Source organism: Ictalurus punctatus, chromosome 19 (assembly GCF_001660625.3).
Source record: "Ictalurus punctatus breed USDA103 chromosome 19, Coco_2.0, whole genome shotgun sequence".
Classification (NCBI taxonomy): Eukaryota; Metazoa; Chordata; class Actinopteri; order Siluriformes; family Ictaluridae; genus Ictalurus; species Ictalurus punctatus.
Genome location: NC_030434.2, coordinates 1,922,400 through 1,940,702, shown reverse-complemented (window position 1 = coordinate 1,940,702; position 18,303 = coordinate 1,922,400). Strand labels below are relative to the sequence as shown.

The 18,303-nt window shown below is 41.5% G+C and overlaps 1 non-coding gene across 1 annotated transcript; it reads left to right on the top strand.

Annotated features, from left to right (window-relative positions):
- LOC124629267 (U5 spliceosomal RNA) lies at window positions 1-115 on the top strand. Its single transcript, XR_006984207.1, has one exon. It is a non-coding gene; the product is annotated as a U5 spliceosomal RNA (small nuclear RNA).
- The last annotated feature ends 18,188 nt before the right edge of the window (window positions 116-18,303 follow it).

The following is an 18,303-nucleotide window of genomic DNA, read 5'->3' as shown; positions in this document are numbered from 1 at the left end:
TGGCTCGGGTTTCTCCTCATTCACGCATAAATCTTTCGCCTTTTACTAAAGATTTTCGTGGAGAGGAATGTTGACGAGTTCAACTTATTTTTGTGAGCTTTGCTGTGGCAAAGCTGTATTTCTTTTACAGTTTAACGTAAGAGAGGGAACAAGTTTCGCTTTGAATTGCAAGGTCGGTTGGGAGTGGTGCCTAGTTGCTCAATCTGCGCAAGGTCTTCAAGCACGTGGTCACGCATGTTGTCCAGGAGTGGAGGCTTTGCCAGCTGGTGCTCGTTAGGCCAGAGGCCATAACGGGTTATCGCTTCTCAGCCTTTTGGCTAAGATCAATTTGTGGAGACAGCGATCAACTCTTTGGTGGCCTTTGCCGTCAGTCTTCTCGTGGCTTTGGGCAAACTAACTAAAGAGAAAATTTGTGCGGACCCGGTGTTATTTTCAGTGCCGGTTGGTGAATGGAACAGCGAGCCAGTGGACCTGTGGACAGGTAAGCACAAATTTATTAATTTATTTTTCTTTTTTTTGTTTTCATAATATTTATTTCATTTAGATTTGTGTCTCTGTTAGTTATTGATTACAGTTTATTTATTTATAGGCTAGTGGTGCCTCCAAAATGTCGGCTGCTCGTGCCGGCATAAGGAGGCACCACAGCGTGCGTTTCTTATTTAAAGAGGTGGATGGTAAGCTCCTGGGGGATGTCACGCCTTGATTTCTCCAGGAAGCTCATCCAAAAATCGCTAAATTTCAAACCTGATGAACTGAACTGTCTTGTGACTCTGCCCCTGAACAAAAGGGTATCATGTTAGTTTTAGGACTGTATCTCTGTTAAATGATTTCTGGCAAAGGTTCGATGGTTGTAAGGCCCATTTCTCCATGTTCACCGTGGAGAAACTTTCTGATAATTCACTTAAAACGGTGATTGTCAGGATGTTTAATGAAACGGTGAGTGGGGATGACATTTGTGTTTGGCCGGGTAGATTTTGCACTGTTCGCGGACAACCAGTCAAAGTGTTGGATGAGGACGGTATCTGGAATTGTTCCTGGCGGATCCCCAGGAACAATGGGAAGATGCTGGGGGCTACCAGGGCCTGAGACATCTGCCTTCCATGAGCATGTTGGGAGAGAACAGAGGCTACATTCACAATCAAGGAATTCCCAAACTCTGCCGCAAATGTGGGAGAATGGGACATCTAGCCGAGGCATGCCAGGAATTAATATGTGGCAAGTGTAGAGAAATTGGTCACGTTTTTGATGAGTGCACAATTGGCAGATGGTGCAATCTGTGTGGGGAGACAAACCACCTCTACAGAGATTGCCCTAAAAGCTTTGCCAACAAACTGAAGGGTAACAAGATGGCCACCCCACAAACGGAGCAAACAATGGAGAAGGAGGCGGGGCCTGTGGTTTTGGCAGGAAAGTCAACTCTCCTGTCAGCCTCAGGGCTTGAGCAGAAACCAGTAAGTGGGGCAGACTTAGGGGCGGAGTCAGACAACCAGAGGGAGGAAGCCCCCCCTCCATGGAAAAGAAAGGACAGGAAATGGAGGAAGGGGATTAAGGGACTGCTTCCTCCATGCAGACAGTTTCAGAGGTAAGTTTAGTATCTGGGGAGAGTGGGCCAGACAGTCCACTCCCAAATGCTCAGGTGCAGAAAAGACCTGCGTGTTGGTAACACGTTGCTATTACCAACAGAGGAGAAAAAAAAAACTGAGGGCTGAGCAACGACGGGACAGTTCTTCCTCAGAAGATCTGAACCGTTTGTGGCCCTCAGAACCCCCAAATGAGGTTTCCTTCTTGCACCTTCAGCTGAGAACATCGTCGCCAAAGGAGCCACAAGAGGATGCCTCTGCAGCCCGTGAGGCAGCAGACACTTGCCCTCCTGAACTCAGTCCCACTGGGATAAAGGAAGAGCAAGTGTCACAAGAAATAATATGCCTTTAATATGATTTTAACTTTGTCTCTGCATGTTTATTTTTAACATTCTTCTATACCTTTTTAACCATACTGCTCATGACCCTCACAATCTCAACTATCAAAGTGAGAAGTGTGAGGTCCACCCTGAGAGCACAGAGTGTATTATCCCTTTTAAAATCTTTTAAGTCAGATGTGTTTTTATTGCAAGAGTGTGCTGTTATAGAAGATTTAGATCTCAGATATATGTAGCCTCAGTCCTACCGTCATTTCCAGCTTATTGTAAAATACAAGCTGATGTATTATGTTATGTGATGTTAGGTGACAATGATTAAAACTGTGTTATAAATTAAACTACATCAAGAACCCCAACCCTGACAGTCTGGGGAAACAGAACCACGCAAGACAGCAACATGGAGGAAGACAGACCGAAATGTCTTCTGGTTCGGCAAGACCTGAGAGATCTACAGCTCGACACACTGGATATAAAAAGAACTGAAAAGTATTTTATTTAATTTTATTAGTGTTTCTTCCTCTGCTTTACGTCCTACACAGTTACATTATTTGTTACAAGTCTTTAAAAGTTGAGGATATTTGTTTTTGTGCGCAGACTGTTTATCAGACTTGAAGTCAGTAGGGGCTTTTTCTCTTACTGGAACTTTGTCTTGGTAATTTTGTTGGTTAGTTCAGCTTACTCTGAGTTGTTTTCACATTGTGGACAACTTTTGGTTATTGTGGGAAACAATAGCTGTCTCCCTTGTTTTATGGAGACTGTGTGTGTGTGTGTTTGGGGATTGTGTGAGTAAACAAACATGCCAATGCTTTGAAGGATGTGAACTGGAACAGAGTAAATGTTAGTCAATTGCAAATCTGTTTTTAGAGGATTTAAACCTAACATGGTGAACAAATATTATATTACAGAATTCAGGCAATTTTATTGGTGTTATCTCATAGTGTGGCAAGTAATAATCTGGAAAGACCTTTGTAATATCACAGTCTAAACCTGGATTTAAAGAGAAGCGAATCGGTAAATGCATCACATGTAAATGAATCATGAAAATGAATAAATTAAAAGAGTGATTCACAAAAAAACAAACAAACAAAAAAAAAAAAGCGATTATTGACTCAGGCGAACAATAACTGGTAAGTGTTTCTTTCTGGATTTTTTAGTTGAAACTAGTTTTAGCACTGATTGTCAGAAGCTGTAACCGCGCTTCCTTGTTGCTTCGAGCTGAATACACGTTGCTAGATTAAAGCAAATTCTGGTATTCATATTCGGTTTCGGTCAGGAGTTGCTCGTTCACGCGACTACTCTTTGTTTTGCTAATTAAAGAGGCGTGCTCAGCTGTGAAACACCGCAGTATTTAATAATTAAACGCTGAGGCGGAAGCGTCAGACCTTGTCACGTGAAGACCGAGCTCGTGTTTGCCACAGGCGCAGACCGCGGCATACTCCCACAAAAGTACGCAACTTGGACAACCTATGCTCTCTGAATGTGGCCTCTGTAGATTCCCTCTCATTCTCTATAGGACTTTGGAACTGCCAATCTGCGGTCATCAAGGCAGATTTCATTCCTGCCTTTGTAACCCTCTTCAACCTCAGTGTGCTAACTCTGACTGAGACCTGAATCCATACTGCTAACACTGCCAACCCCACTGCTCTAGCCTCCAACTTATCCCATACCTCACGTCCCAACAGATGAGGGGGTGGTATAGGTTTGCTTCTCTCCAAAACATGGATATTTACCTGTCTTTCTCCATCTTGCTCATACACTTCCTTTGAATTCCATGCTGTTACAGCCACTGACCCTGCCAAAATGCACATTGTTGTTTACCGTCCTCCAGGTCAACTGGGGAAGTTCATCGATGAATTTGACACGCTACTGTCCACCTATCCCAGAAGATGGAACGCCTCTTCTGGGCCTTGGTGATTTCAACATTCATCTAGACAAGCCACTGACTTTCTTGCTCTCCTTCCCACATTTGACCTCAAGCAGTTCACCGCACCACAAAGCCGGCAAACAGCTCAACCTCATCCTCACATGTAATTGCACCACACACAGTCTTCTGATTACTCCTCTCCACACCTCTGACCATTTCTTTATCCAGTTCTCCATTTCTCTCCCCTCACCCCCTTCACTGTCTCACTGAGTCAGAGTCAAGATGGCGCCAGTGTCCTTGTCGGCATGCCGTCTCTTATTTTTCCCGTGTATTACAGTTTGTTGCACCCGTTTTGTCTGTTCGTCTGGCATCTCTGCTGTTTTTACTGTGCGTCGTGTCACACTGGTATCATGTAGATTCAGTGTTTTCTTTCAATCAACAAGCTTTGCTTAACATGAGAAACCGTATGGGAGCTCATCTGCGATGTTGTCCTACTCTGTATTCTCGTTTTCAATCCTCGTCCAGCCGACTCGCGGTGGAGTGTGCTCGCCGGCTACCTTGCTGCTTTCCTCCTCTAAGGAAGCGCCGCAAGAAGAGAGGGAATCGTGCTGGTGTTCGGGTGAGAATCAGACGGACAATCGCTTCCTCCATACAACCGATTGAGTTTCCCTTAAGCTTGGAAGGGCTCCACTTGACAGGACGGTCATGGGATTACAGATATGTTTTTCATCTGCCTATTTTCCCGGACTTCCTACACTCGTCTAATTGTTCTGCTCCTCCATGATTACGGATTTGTCAGAGAAGAGTGAACTGTTTAAATCTCCGACAACTGGAATTAGTTTCACCGGCTCGGACCCCGCTACCTCAGTCTCCTATGGAGATGGCCCTGGTTAACGCTCGGTCCGTGTGCAACAAAACTTTCATTTTAAATGACTTTTCTACCAGTCATAACCTGGATATTTTATTCCTGACGGAGACCTGGCTTAGTCCTGGTGAGTCAACCGTCTTTGAGGAACTCTGTCCACCGAACTGTTGTTTTATTAATACGCCAAGGCCTTCTGGAAAGGGTGGTGGGGTTGCTATGGTTTTTAGACAGTTACTGAACATTCGGAGAGTTTCTGTTGGGATTTACTCGTCGTTTGAGGTGCAGTGTGTTGTGTTAGAGTCGACCTCTTCCACGCTATTCCGTGCTTTGATCTATAGGCCACCTAACCTGGACAATGCAGTTTTAAGTGATTATTGTGATTTTTTTTTTACTTCTATTGTTCCGTTGTATGATCGTTTGTTATTATTGGGGTGATTTTAATGTGCATCTCTGCTGCCCTGGTCGACCCTTGGTTACTGAATTTTGTAATATCTTGGATTCCTTTTTGGTTTTATTCAACATATAAATCAGGCAACTCATGTCCTTGGTCATACACTAGACCATATCGTCATATGGAACCGCTGTTGTTGATAATATTGAAGATGCTTCCTTCTCTGATCACAAGCCCATTGTTTTAAGGTCCCTGCTGCCTCTGCCATTATGACTAGGCCTTCAGGATATTATTCTCTTTGTATTAATTCACTCACTGCCTCTCAGTTTAGTGAAAGTTTTCTAGCTAATGCTGTTGAAACATCTATCTTGAGTGCTGCAGAGTCTTCTTTTGGCCCTGATGATTTGATTGCTTATTATACTCATTTTGCGCCAATATTTTAGACTCCATTTCCCCTTTTAAACTGAAACAACCAAATCGTAAATCTTATTACTGGCTGTACGATAATACTCGTTCTCTCCGACAGGCCTGTCGTAGAGCTGAGGGGAGATGGAAGCATGATCAGTTAACGGTGTCCTTCCAGATCTTTAAAGATTGTTGAAGTCTCAGAGTGCAGCAAAGTCAGCTAGGTCTAGGTATTTCTCTGACTTAATTGCTACACACTGTCATAGACCAAAGATCTTATTCACCACGATAAATTCAATTATTAATCCAAGTTGCCAGTTCCATGGGGAACCTTCGGCTGAACTTTGTGAGAAGTTTTTAAAGTTTTTTGCTGATAAAGTAATTACCATTCGTTCTTCCTTCACTTTGCATTTATCAGACCTGTCCCCAAATTCACTGGCTTTACTGGGTTCATTTGATCAATTTGAACACGTTTCTCTAAAGGAACTGTGATCTGGTTAACCAGATGAAAATATCATCCCTGCCACTTGATGTTCCCAGTGTGCTTATGAAAGCAACCTTTTCTGAAATTGGCCCCAGTATCCAAGTGTTGATAAATTCTTCTCTGGATGCAGGGGTGGTCCCAAATTGTTTTAACCATGCTATTGTTCAACCTTTGCTTAAGAAACAGGGTTTGGATAAAGGTCGCCTTAATAATTATCGGCCTGTCTCTGAGCTACCGTTTCTGTCAAAGCTGCTAGAGAAAGTGGTACAATCTCAATTGCTCCTGTTTTTAAACTCAGCTATGTTATTTGAACCGTTACAATCTGGTTTCACTGCTTTTCATAGCACGGAGTCTGCTTTGTTAAAAGTGTCCAATGACCTTTTACTCACAGTGGATGCTGGAAAAAATACTGTGTTGATGCTATTAGATCTTACAGCTGACTTTGATACTGTAGACCATAACATACTTCTCTGGTGCTTAGAGCATCTGTTTGGTATCAAGGGTACCGCCCTACAATGGCTCAGCTCATATCTTGAGGACAGGTCTTTCTCGGTAGCGTTGGGTAATTTCTGTTCTTCTAGTCCTATTATTAGTGGTGTTCCTCAAGGCTCCATTCTGGGCCCATTTCTTTTTAATTTATATATGCGGCCGTTGGGGAATATTATTATTAGGACTCCCAATGTCTCTTTTCATTTATATGCTGATGATACCCAGTTGTACATTCCTTCGAAAGCTGGTGACTCCATTCAGCCATTGTTGGACTGTCTGGATGACATTAAAAAATGGTTGACAAATAATTTCCTCCGACTTAATGAAGACAAAACTGAAATAATTGTTTTTTGGCCCACTGCGATTGAGAGATGGTCTCATTAACGAGCTCCATAATCACTTTCCCTCAATTTCTTCCCAGGTTCGGAACCTTGGCTTCATTCTGGACTCAGAATTATGCTTAACCAAGCAGATAAATTCAGTCGTTAAGACTAGTTTTAATCAACTACGGATTATTTCGAAACTCAAAACATTTTTGTCTTTCCAGGATTTTGGAGAAGGTTATTCATGCTTTTATTACTTCTCGCTTAGATTACTGTAATTCATTATACTTGGGTCTTCCTCAGTCATCTCTGGCTCGTCTTCAGATGGTTCAGAATGCAGCTGCAAGGCTGTTGACCAGGGCAAAGAAGTTTGATCGTGTCACCCAATTTTAGCATGGCTTCACTGGCTCCCAGTCCATTTTAGGATTCAGTTTAAGATTCTGATGTTTGTTTTTAAAACTCTTAATAATCAAGCTTCTTCCAATCTTGCATGTCCCTCGTTCCCGGTTAAAAACAAAGGGGGATAGAGCTTTTGCTGTTGCTGCCCCCAGTCTATGGAATCAACTGCCACTGGACATCTGCCTTGCAGCTTCTATTACCACTTTTAAAAATAGGCTTAAAACTTCTTCTGCCAGGCTTTTTGATCAAATTTTTAATTGTTTAAACAAAATTTTAAATCAATTTTTTCTATTGTCCATTCTTTTTATTTGGTCTAATTCTGTTTCTATGTTATTTTCCTTACTCTGTGCAGCACTTTGGTCAGCTTTGCTTTGTGAAACATGCTATATAAATAAATTTTACTTACTTACTCCACTCTCCATCTCTTTTTGTCACAATCTTAGCTCCCTTTCCCACTCACATTTCTCCTCTGTTGTCATAACCTTACTTCCCTCTGATAGCCACCTCTCCTCACTTGACTTAAACACTGCAACTGACATGCTATGTTCCACCCTAACTTGACAGTATCTGCCCCCTAACCTCCAGACCTGCACGCACATCACCCTCTAGCCCTTGGCTCTCAGAAGCTCTGCGTAACACCCGGGCCAAACTAAGAGCATCTGAAAGGAAATGGCGTAAATCTAGCAACCCAACTGACCTAACCAATTACCAAACACTTCTCTCCTCTTTTTCCAATAGCATCTCCATTGCTAAAGCCACATACTACCAAGAGAAGATAGACAGTTCTCCCAACACCCGCACTCTCTTCAAAACCTTTTCCTCTCTTCTCTGTCCCCCTCCTCCCCCTTCCCCTACCTCTCTCACTACAGATGACATTGCGACTTTCTTTTCCAACAAGGTTACATCAATCAGGAACCAGTTCTCAACCCCAGACATGCATAGACTGGCTCCTCCTTCATGTAATTCCCAACTGACTTCCTTCTCTCCCCTCTGAGACTGGTGTCTCTAAACTCCTCCTCTCTAGCTGTCCCACAACCTGTATTCTTGACCCTATCCCTTCTCACCTTCTTCAGTCCATCTCTCCCACACATCTTGAACACATCCCTCTCTACTGGCACATACCCTACCTCATTTAAGCAGGCCCGGATTTCCCCACTGCTTAAAAAACCATCACTTAATCCTGCTGTAGTTGACAACTACAGACCTGTTTCTCTCCTCCCTTTTCTTTCCAAAACTCTTGAAAGAGCCGTTTTTAATCAACTCTCCAATTTTCTCAAACAGAACAACCTCCTGGATGCCGAGCAGTCTGGCTTCAAGAGCAATCACTCCATGGAGACTGCTCTGCTTTCGGTCCATGAAGCCTTACGACTAGCAAGAGCAACCTCTAGATCATCTGTCCTCATCCTACTCGACCTCTCTGCTGCTTTCGACACTGTGAACCACCAGATCCTCCTGTCAACTCTCTCTAGCCTGGGCATCACTGGAACGGTTCTGCGCTGGGTGGAATCTTATCTCTCTGACAGATCCTTCAAGGTATCATGGAGGGGAGGTATTTCTGAAACTCAGCAACTCACAACTGGTGTTCCACAGGGGTCAGTTCTGGGTCCTCTCCTCTTTTCCATCTACACTACCTCTCTAGGGCAGGTGATCGAGTCTCATGGCTTCTCATATCATTGCTATTCTGATGACACCAGCCTGACAATCCATCAGTCTCTGCACGCATCTCTGCTTGCCTGCCGGACATCTCGGTCTGGATGAGGGAACACCTCCTTAAGCTCAACCTGGCAAAATCTGAGCTTCTCGTCATCCCAGCCTGTCCCTCAATCAACCACAACCTCACTGTACAGCTCACCTCAACCACACTCAAGCCAATCAGGAAGGCCAGGAACCTTGGGGTGATTCTTGATGATAGCTTGACCTTTACAGACCACATCTCAACAACTGCACAGTCCTGTATGTTCATCCTGTACAACATCAAGAAAATCAGATCCTACCTCACCGAACAGGCTACACAGACTAGTCCAGGCTCTTGTTATCTCAAAACTGGACTACTGCAACTCACTACTCTCGGGCCTCCCAGCCAGCTCCACCAAACCCCTTCAGATGATTCAGAATGCTACAGCATGCCTCATCTTCAACCAACCCAAGAGAACCCAAGTCACACCCCTATTCATTTCGCTCCACTGGCTTCCTGTAGCCACCCGCATCAAATTCAAGGTCTTGATGCTCACCTACAAGACCTTGTCTGGAACAGCACCCTCCTACCTCAACTCTCTCCTGAAGGCTTACGTTTCCTCACGCAATCTGCAATCGATTAGCAACCGACGTTCAGAAGTAGCTCCTACTCAGCATGGCTCAAGGTCCCTTTCAAGAACCTTCAAACTAACTGTTCCTCAGTGGTGGAATGAACTTCCAACCTCAATCCGGACCACAGAATCTGTCAAAATCTTAAAAAAACAGCTAAAGACCCACCTCTTCCGTGAACACACAACCAACTCATTAAAAAAAAAAAAAAAAAAAAACCTGCACTTACACCTCTACTCTGAGCACTTTGCTTCTTCTGGAACTCAATTAATGGATCTTGTATGGTAGCACTACTTGTATTGTTCTCTGCTTGATATATCGCTTTGCTTGTATTTTCTCATTTGTAGGTTGCTTTGGATAAAAGCGTCTGCTAAATGAATAAATGTAAAATGTAAATGTACCCATATGAAAACAGTGTAGCAGTGTATTTGTAGTGTAGTCAAAAGTAAGGTCAAGGGAGGGGGTGGCTAAGTGTTGTACAGGCTGATGGCTGTCGGCACAAAGGAACACCTGAAGCCAGGTACACAATATGGCACTGCACAACTTTCCTTTTCTGACACCCGCTTATCACTGAGAAGAAGAGAGCCAGTATTTACGTCTTTGCAAAAAGTCATTCACACATTTTGCGAACTGGCTAAAGCACGTATGCACTTTTGCAAAATGTAAGGTCTTTGGTGAATTGGCCACAGCAAGAAGTACTTCTTTAAAGCTAAATTCTTAAAGTTCTCATTTTAAGCAGTAGTCTCTTTGGTCAATATGTTAAAACAACGATGCAGTAATGGGGGACTTAGATATTTCAATAAGAGGTTAAGAATACTTATATGCATATATATGCCAGGTGCAAAATAAAGGCAATAGACTATCAATCAGTGGATTATCATTTGCATATTTCCAGGGAAGAGAAAAAGAAAAACAATGCTTTTTAATATAGAAAGAATTCATTAAATTATTACACTGAAAAAATTAAATAGATCACTTAGAATATACAGTGGGGGGGGGGGGGAGTAATGGATGCATCAACACTTTTTTTCAGTAAATATATTTCCAATGAGGCTCTTCACATTAAATTTTCACCAGAAAAAAGTAGCAAAAAAGTTAGAAGCAGTGGGAATGTTTTGGTAAACAAAATAAAAACTGAAATCAAAAGATACCACCTTTGTGGCAATACTTGTGGATGCGACAACAGACGCTTCCAACTTTGCAAAGCTGTCAACAATTTGGAGGTACGTTACCAAGGAGGGCATGGCAGAAGAAAGATTTGTGGGGTTTCTGATGTGAGCACTGACCAATCAGCCACTGCCTTAGCAGAACATATTTTTGCTGCCATAGCAGGGATGGGATGCAGTCCGAGCTTATCTGCCAAACATATGATGGCGCGGAAGTCACATCCGGTGAACTAAATGGCTTGCAGGCGAAAGTTCAGGAACAACACCCCTGCGCAAATTTTGTGCATTGCTGTGGTCATGTTCTCAATTTAGTGCTTTCACAAGCTTGCAGCACTCTGAAAGGTGCAAGGTGCCCCCCCCCCAATTTGAACAACCTAGCCCCCAAAGTGCACTCAGGCCTTGGATAACATCATGAAGAGGCGATTTCCCAAAGCTGCACCTACATGATGGAACTATACATCACGTTTTTTTCAACACTGCCAAAGAGAAACACGAATCCTTGATAGAGCTCTTTGACAACATAGTGCAACAACGACCCATTGGACTGGGATGAAAAATATATTCGGTCAGCTGGGGATTTTCAAGATCCCAAATTTATTATTTTGGAGCTTTTCTGATGTTTTTTTCTCATGCAGACGTGCTTTTCAACATTCTCCAATCAAAGGTTTCTGACATTGGGTTTTGTGTAAGGGAAATGAAGAAAACAGCTGAGCACTTGCAAAGACAACGAGGAGAGTTTGATCGAGTCTATGCGCTGATAGAGGAACATCTTGACTCTTCAAAGATGAACAAAAGGTGCTGACAAAAAGGATCAAGATCTTTCAAAATTTTAGACACCATTGATTTATATATGGAGAAGAGGCTTTCCTCCCTTGAAAAATTGGACTTTTCTAAATTTGTGGCGTATGATAAGATCTTTCCAGACACTGCATTCATTTCTTTGAAAGAAACATGTTTTTTCTACGATGTCCTTTTGCGCCGCGAGCTGAAAGTATTATGTGCATCTACTGAACTTGCAAAGATAAACGTCTCCAAGTTGACATTGTTCATGCACTCCACTGGCCTGTGTAGTGGCACGGCCAAACTGTACAAACTACGTGAGCTGTTTTGAACTGTGCCATCTACTACTGCATCAGTGGAGGGAACATGTTCTGCTGTGAAAAGGATCAAGACTTTCCAACGCAATGCTACTGGACAACAGCGCTCAAGTGGCCTTGCTCTGATGTCCATTGAAAAGCGGATGCTGCACCAACTGAAGAAATCAGACAGCTTCTTTGAAAAGGTTATAGATTATTTCACAAAGAAGGATCAGAGAATGAATTTTATGTACAAATAAGGTAGGAAAATACTTTTAAATCGACACCTGCCATGGTGTTTCTTATTTGGCGTTTCTGATTTTGAGTGTGTCCTAAACTGGTGCCATACCATTTATCTACTGTGTTTAGTTATGTCATGTGAAAAATGGGGTGGGTTGCATCACAGCATACCAGGTATAGTAAATATCTATTAAGTGTAATCAATATGTATAACTAACTTTTGGATATGTTAATGAAGTGTACTCCATATGTAACCTACATTTAGAATTACTACTTAAAGCATATTCGAATAATCTGTATGGGTTAAAAAGCATAATCTATATGTATAATCAATAGTTAGAAGCATTATCTAAAACCATAGAACAATGTTTGATCAAATTATATTCTGAGTGTGGATTGAGTTAGAAAAATTCTGTGTCTAATCTAAAACTATAACACACTTCCAACAGGGTGCCCTACGATGGACTGGCACCCTGTCCAGGGTGTACCCCGCCTTGTGCCCGATGCTCCCTGGGATTGGCTCCAGGTTCTCCCTCGACCCTGAAGAAAGAGTAAGCGGTAGAAGATGGATGGATGGACGGACTTCCAACAGGCGGTATTCTAAGTGTGTAAATTAGGTGCTTTGTGTTTGTCTAAAGCAAATTCACTCTATGGTAGTAAATTAAGAACTTGGGTTTGTCTAAATGCAGCTTCACTCTGTGGCAATAAATTAGACACATTCCAGAACTGGGTTCCTGAACTAAGCCCCCTAAGCTTGCAAATCAGTGACAAAAGAAGAGAAGAGTTCAAGGGAAAAGTACAAAGATGAGGTGACTACGCATTCACCACAAAGATAAAGGTGTCATATGGATGTGAATAATTAGTTAAGGCAATGTTGATTGGTCTGTTCTAGAAAGAAAAGTTGAATGCCACACCTAGAGATAATTTTACTGCGTCAGGGAGGTATATAAAGACATGCTTGTGTATGTACAATTCGGACTCTCTGCAGACAGTCACACTTTGTTTTCAATAAAGTTTATTTACTTTTTGACATCTAAACTCTGTCTCTGAAGTTTTTGACTTAGGCTAAAAAGGTTGATTTTATTCACAACACCGGTTATAAAGGTCACCACTGATACACACACACACACACACACACACACACACACACACACACACAGTATAGTCTTGTCAAAAACAAACCCCAGAAGGCATCAGTGATCAATTTTTACTATTTTCCAATTTAGTGGTATTTAAATAAAGATTGAATGAGTTGTCAGAGGCTTAGTGGTGGTGACTCTGAAGTCATGCAACCATGATGTAGTTTTGTTTATAGCCTACATTTAGCCTTTTACTATTGCTGATTGTATTTAGGCTTCAAACATGTAAATTGTGTTAATTTGTGAAGATTATCTTGATGAACAATAAATAAGTCAACTTTTGCTGGTCACAGAGTGCATTTTCTTTATTAAACCAAAAGCCAATGCAAAAATCCTATTGACTTTTTTTTTTTTTCTCCCCGGAACCAGGGTGATGCTAACTTTCGGGTTCGCCTACAAAAATGTGTCCTGCCAGCAGCACTCTGTTAAATACAACGTATTAATTTCATTTTTGTATTTTTCTTTTATTTTTGTTTATTTCTTTTTGCAGTATAACGATTGTAACAATGGGTGCATTTTCTAAATCCTCTGTATATGTGTTTGTGAATGTTGTTCTGCAAGAAAAATAAAATAAACTATTAAATACATCATATATCCTACCATTCTGAATGTAAACAACTAGCTATGATAATACTGGCCCTGTAGTAACAATAAGCCACAACAAATTAAATACAACTAAAACTATTTTATACTACTACATGTGTCTTTAGGTATAGGCACCAATAAGAGGATCCCGATTAGCGAAGGGTTAATTTGTGCTAGCCAACATTCAGTGGCGTCAGCTAGCTTAGCTGTTGTAGCTAGCTAGCGCTTAGCACAGTTTCTGTACTAGTTTACTTACAAATGCACATTTGTACACAAATTGCAAAGACACCATGTAGCTAAGTGTTTACATCAGAGTGTCTAATGGACTGAATTAGACCTATTATTTTTATTAACTACCGTTTACACTGGGTGCTCCCACACTCCAAGAGCGTTAGCATTGCTACAAACAAAGCATGTAAATGCTAACCTTTAACTCGCAATTCTGTGAAAACGAACATATAAAGTCGCAATTACCTCTTTAATTTTTGCCTCCTTGTCAGAAACAGGCTTCTATAGCTGTTTATATTCCATAGGTATTTAAGATACATGTGTATTATCTGCTCTTATCTATATACTATTTTTACAGGACTGCTCTGTGTGGACTCGGTTGCAGAATAAAAAGCTTGGTTATAAATAAATGTACAAGCAGTGTTTCCATAAATGTAAGACGCGTGTTTAAGGAACGGTTTTGGTCTGTTTTCATGTTGAAAAACTGGGGGGCCTGTATGGGTTAAAATGGTGTTTTTGAACAAATGAATCTTCTACAAAATAGAGACAAGTAAAAGCTCAAAACGTAAAGGGGTATCAGCAACGCAGAACGATCCAAGGGACAAACTTCACTAATTATATTTAGACACGCATTTTATATACACTTACTGTCCACTTTATTAGAAACACCTGCATATTCATACAATTATCTAGATCAGCCAATTATGTAGCAGTTGTGCAATCCATAAAGTTATGTAGATACAAGTCAAGAACTTCTCTGACTAGTTACTAGGTATTGTGGCATGATCGTTTGTGCCACATGGGCAGGTCTGTGTATTTCATAAACTGCTCATCTTCTGGGAAGCTCTAATTTGCTTGACAAAAAGCACAGCGTTGATGTTAGAAATCTGAGAAAATTTACCAGATAAGTTCAAGCTACCAGGAAATAGTTAATTCAAATAATCACACGTGCCATCACCCTCACATATCATACTGGCCACCCCTTTTGAAAAGTGTGACTAAGGGCTGTGCTAAAAGCTGGCCTTAAGTAGTCTGCCTGGCAGGTGCAAGCAATTTAGGTTAATCAGCCTGGAGAATTCTGGGCAACTGAGTTCTCCTGGACATCTGCCCTCTGCTGTCTGATGGCACAGCCTCTTATAGTTGTCATCATATGAAAAAAGTACAATGTAGTGAACAGATAAGAGCAGATAAAGAACTAAATCTTAGTCAAAAACAAATAAGCATAGTAAGCAACTAACATTATTGAATGACTGATCAATAGAATGAAAGAAGAAACACTTCTTTACGAGATTATCATATGATCAAAGTATAATGTAGTAAACAGATAAGAGCAGATACTGCACTAAGCTTAGTCAATCAAACATAGTCAATCAAGCTTAGTCAATAAACATGGTAAATACTAGAGTTGGGGTACTCAATCCGGGACTCAGACTCAAGTCCGGACTCGAGTCCAGTTATGAACGAACTCACACTTGTCATGCACTCGGGTTAATTTGTACTAGAACTGGACACGGTCTCAGACATTTTGGACTGCAAAATTTTTCTGAGTACAGTCGAGTCCATGTCATGTGTAACATGAAAACAAGATAAAAAATAATAATAAATTACAGCATAAAATTAAGATGGCAAGAAATTAAGGAATGTCTCCCTGCCTGACTAGGGGGCTTTCTCTTCGCACACATTTGAAACTCGTGCACAGAAAGCCGCCTCAGCATGTGAGTAGCGAACTGAGTTCTCTTTAGCAGTTTCTATGCTTGGACGGTCAAATAAATATGCACACATCATGCAGGTCTGTCTGAGTATTCATGCAAATACTGTCAGTTATGTCTTAAGTGAATGTAAACAGTGGGGGGAATCAAAGGTGTGTATTGGATATTGGATCTGTGCATTAGGTTACAAGAACAGAGCTGTGTTCAGAAATGAGTTTGTTGTCATTCATAGACAGATTAAAAGCAGTAATAAAGCATGCAGCTTGTTATGATGACATACTTCTAAATGTAACTACTCTGTACTCTTTCTCAGCCTATGTAACTGTGGGGGAGAGGCATCAAATAATTTAAATGTCAACTCAAACTGGAGGACACAGTATAGTGTGATAGAAATACTCTTGAGAACTTTTCCCACCCTCAATGTGAAATTACACTGTATGAGAATTAAGAGAAAAACCATCAGACCATGAAAAATAAAAAGCCCCTTTTTAAGTTTTCCCAAGCCAGCCTCCCATCTCCTCATTTCAGGTCCATGTCACATGGTAATTGGTCATACACTCTTCCTGTTTGCACTAGCTATCAAAGATATTAGTTTTGGAGGCCTGGTCCAACTTCATGTATAGCCCAGGTTTCTCTTCATTTATGCACTTTTTTTTTTTTTAACCTTTTACTAAAGATTTCTGTGGTGAGTTATATTGCTAAGTTCAACTTTTATGTGGGTTTTGCTGTTGCAAAGCTGTATGTGTTTTATGCTTTAACATTAGCAATGGAATGGGTTTTACTTTTGATCACAACACCAAACTTGTCTTTGTTTTTGCATGTCAGGCTTCAGGAGGACTCTGCTGTGGGAGTTTTTTGGAGTAGAGTCTGGTTGCTCAACTCTCTGTAGCAAATCCTTTTACAACTCCCTGCACAAGGTCCTCAAACATGTGTTAACACACCAGGTTATCGCTTCTTATCATTTTGGTGAAGAATATTGTTCAAGTGATGGAGACTATATTCTTTTGGCCAGTCCAGTGAGACTGCATACTATAGTGCATTTTGTTTTGCAAAATGTGATTCCGTCTTGAAGAAAGAGACATTGTACTGTTTTGGCAAGTTACTGTTTGGAAATTTAAAATCTGTGCAAGAAATGTCTTAGTTCTTTTGGTATGTAGAATGGTAAAAGAAGATTTGTTATTGAATTAAAAAAATGCTCCACTGATGACTTGATCTACCTATCAAGGAGTTTTGCCAAAAGGACCCAACCCAGTCCTTTTGTAATTTCCCGGGCATATTGAAGAAGGTGTGGTGCAAATTGGCACATTAAGGGAGATTGCAAAGCCCCTCAGTGCCGATTCTGTGGTTCATCAAACCACCAGACAGGAGTGTGCCCGGTACCCAAGGCCTCCAGTTTGTGAGGAAGCAGAGGGCACCTCTTTAGAGACTGCTCTTTGAGACAGAATCATTTGCCAATTTATTCAAGGATGGAGAAGATATTGGGGGGCTCCTACATCAAAACACCATCCTTCAGTTATATCAGCAAAGTAGGACAGACCTCCCACTGATAAAGTACAGGTTCCGGGTATCTCAGACACACCACAGGCAGCAGATAAACCTACTATTCACACAGCAACAATATCAGAAACAGAAGAAGGGCCTACATGTAAGCCTGCTTCACAGTTCATGATCTCCAAGGTGGGCCTCCACTTGGAAGGTTGTGCCGAGCATGAGAACTTAAATGAGGCTTCTTCACAGGACAAGGATGTAACCCAGACTGCCATGCTTGCACAGTCCCACAATCTCGCATTAATTATAAAATACTTTTATTAACCTATAAAGCACTAAATGGTCTCGCGCCACAATATCTAAGTGACCTTTTGGTTTTATATGATCCGCCACGCCTACTTAGATCAAAAGATGCAGGCTATTTGACGGTACCTCGAATAGTGAAGGCTACAGCAGGGGGAAGAGCTTTCTCTTATAGAGCCCCACAATTATGGAACAGTCTTCCTATTAGTGTTCGGGACTCAGACACAGTCTCAGTGTTTAAGTCTAAGCTTAAAACGTATTTGTTTACTCAAGCCTACCCTGACTAGATTCTGTTCTACTACTTCGCATTCATAATTATCTTTTTTCTCCCTCTCTCCTTCCGCCGAGCCCCACACGAATTTATGGAGATACTAGAGATCCAGATCCTTTCTGCCTCTGGATGGAGCTCAAATCTTCTTTAATTCCAGACTGCTGGGACTACGGCTGCTCCTAACGCCATACAGACTTCATATAAATCCATAATGAACTTTTTCACACTAACTGTTGTTACCCAGATGAGGATGGGTTCCCTTCTGAGTCGGGTTCCTCTCAAGGTTTCTTCTTCTTAAAACATCTTAGGGAGTTTTTCCTTGCCACCATCGCCACTCAGTGGCTTGCTCAGTTGGGATAAATTCGCACCTTTAATATCTGTATACCATGTTGATATTTCTGTAAAGCTGCTTTGAGACAATGTCTATTGTAAAAAGCGCTATACAAATAAAATTGAATTGAAATTGAATTGAATAATAACCTCAAAGCGATAGCCTCAGAGCTCTGCATTCCTGCAATTCAGGAGCCTGACAGTGCAGCAAATGCTAAGGATATCAGGCAGATGGTCTTGGCAGAGGAAAATAAATTCCTTCAACCTGAATTACCTTCCACAATCCTGTTTGGGAGTCGGGGGGTATGTCAATGGTAATGGAGACT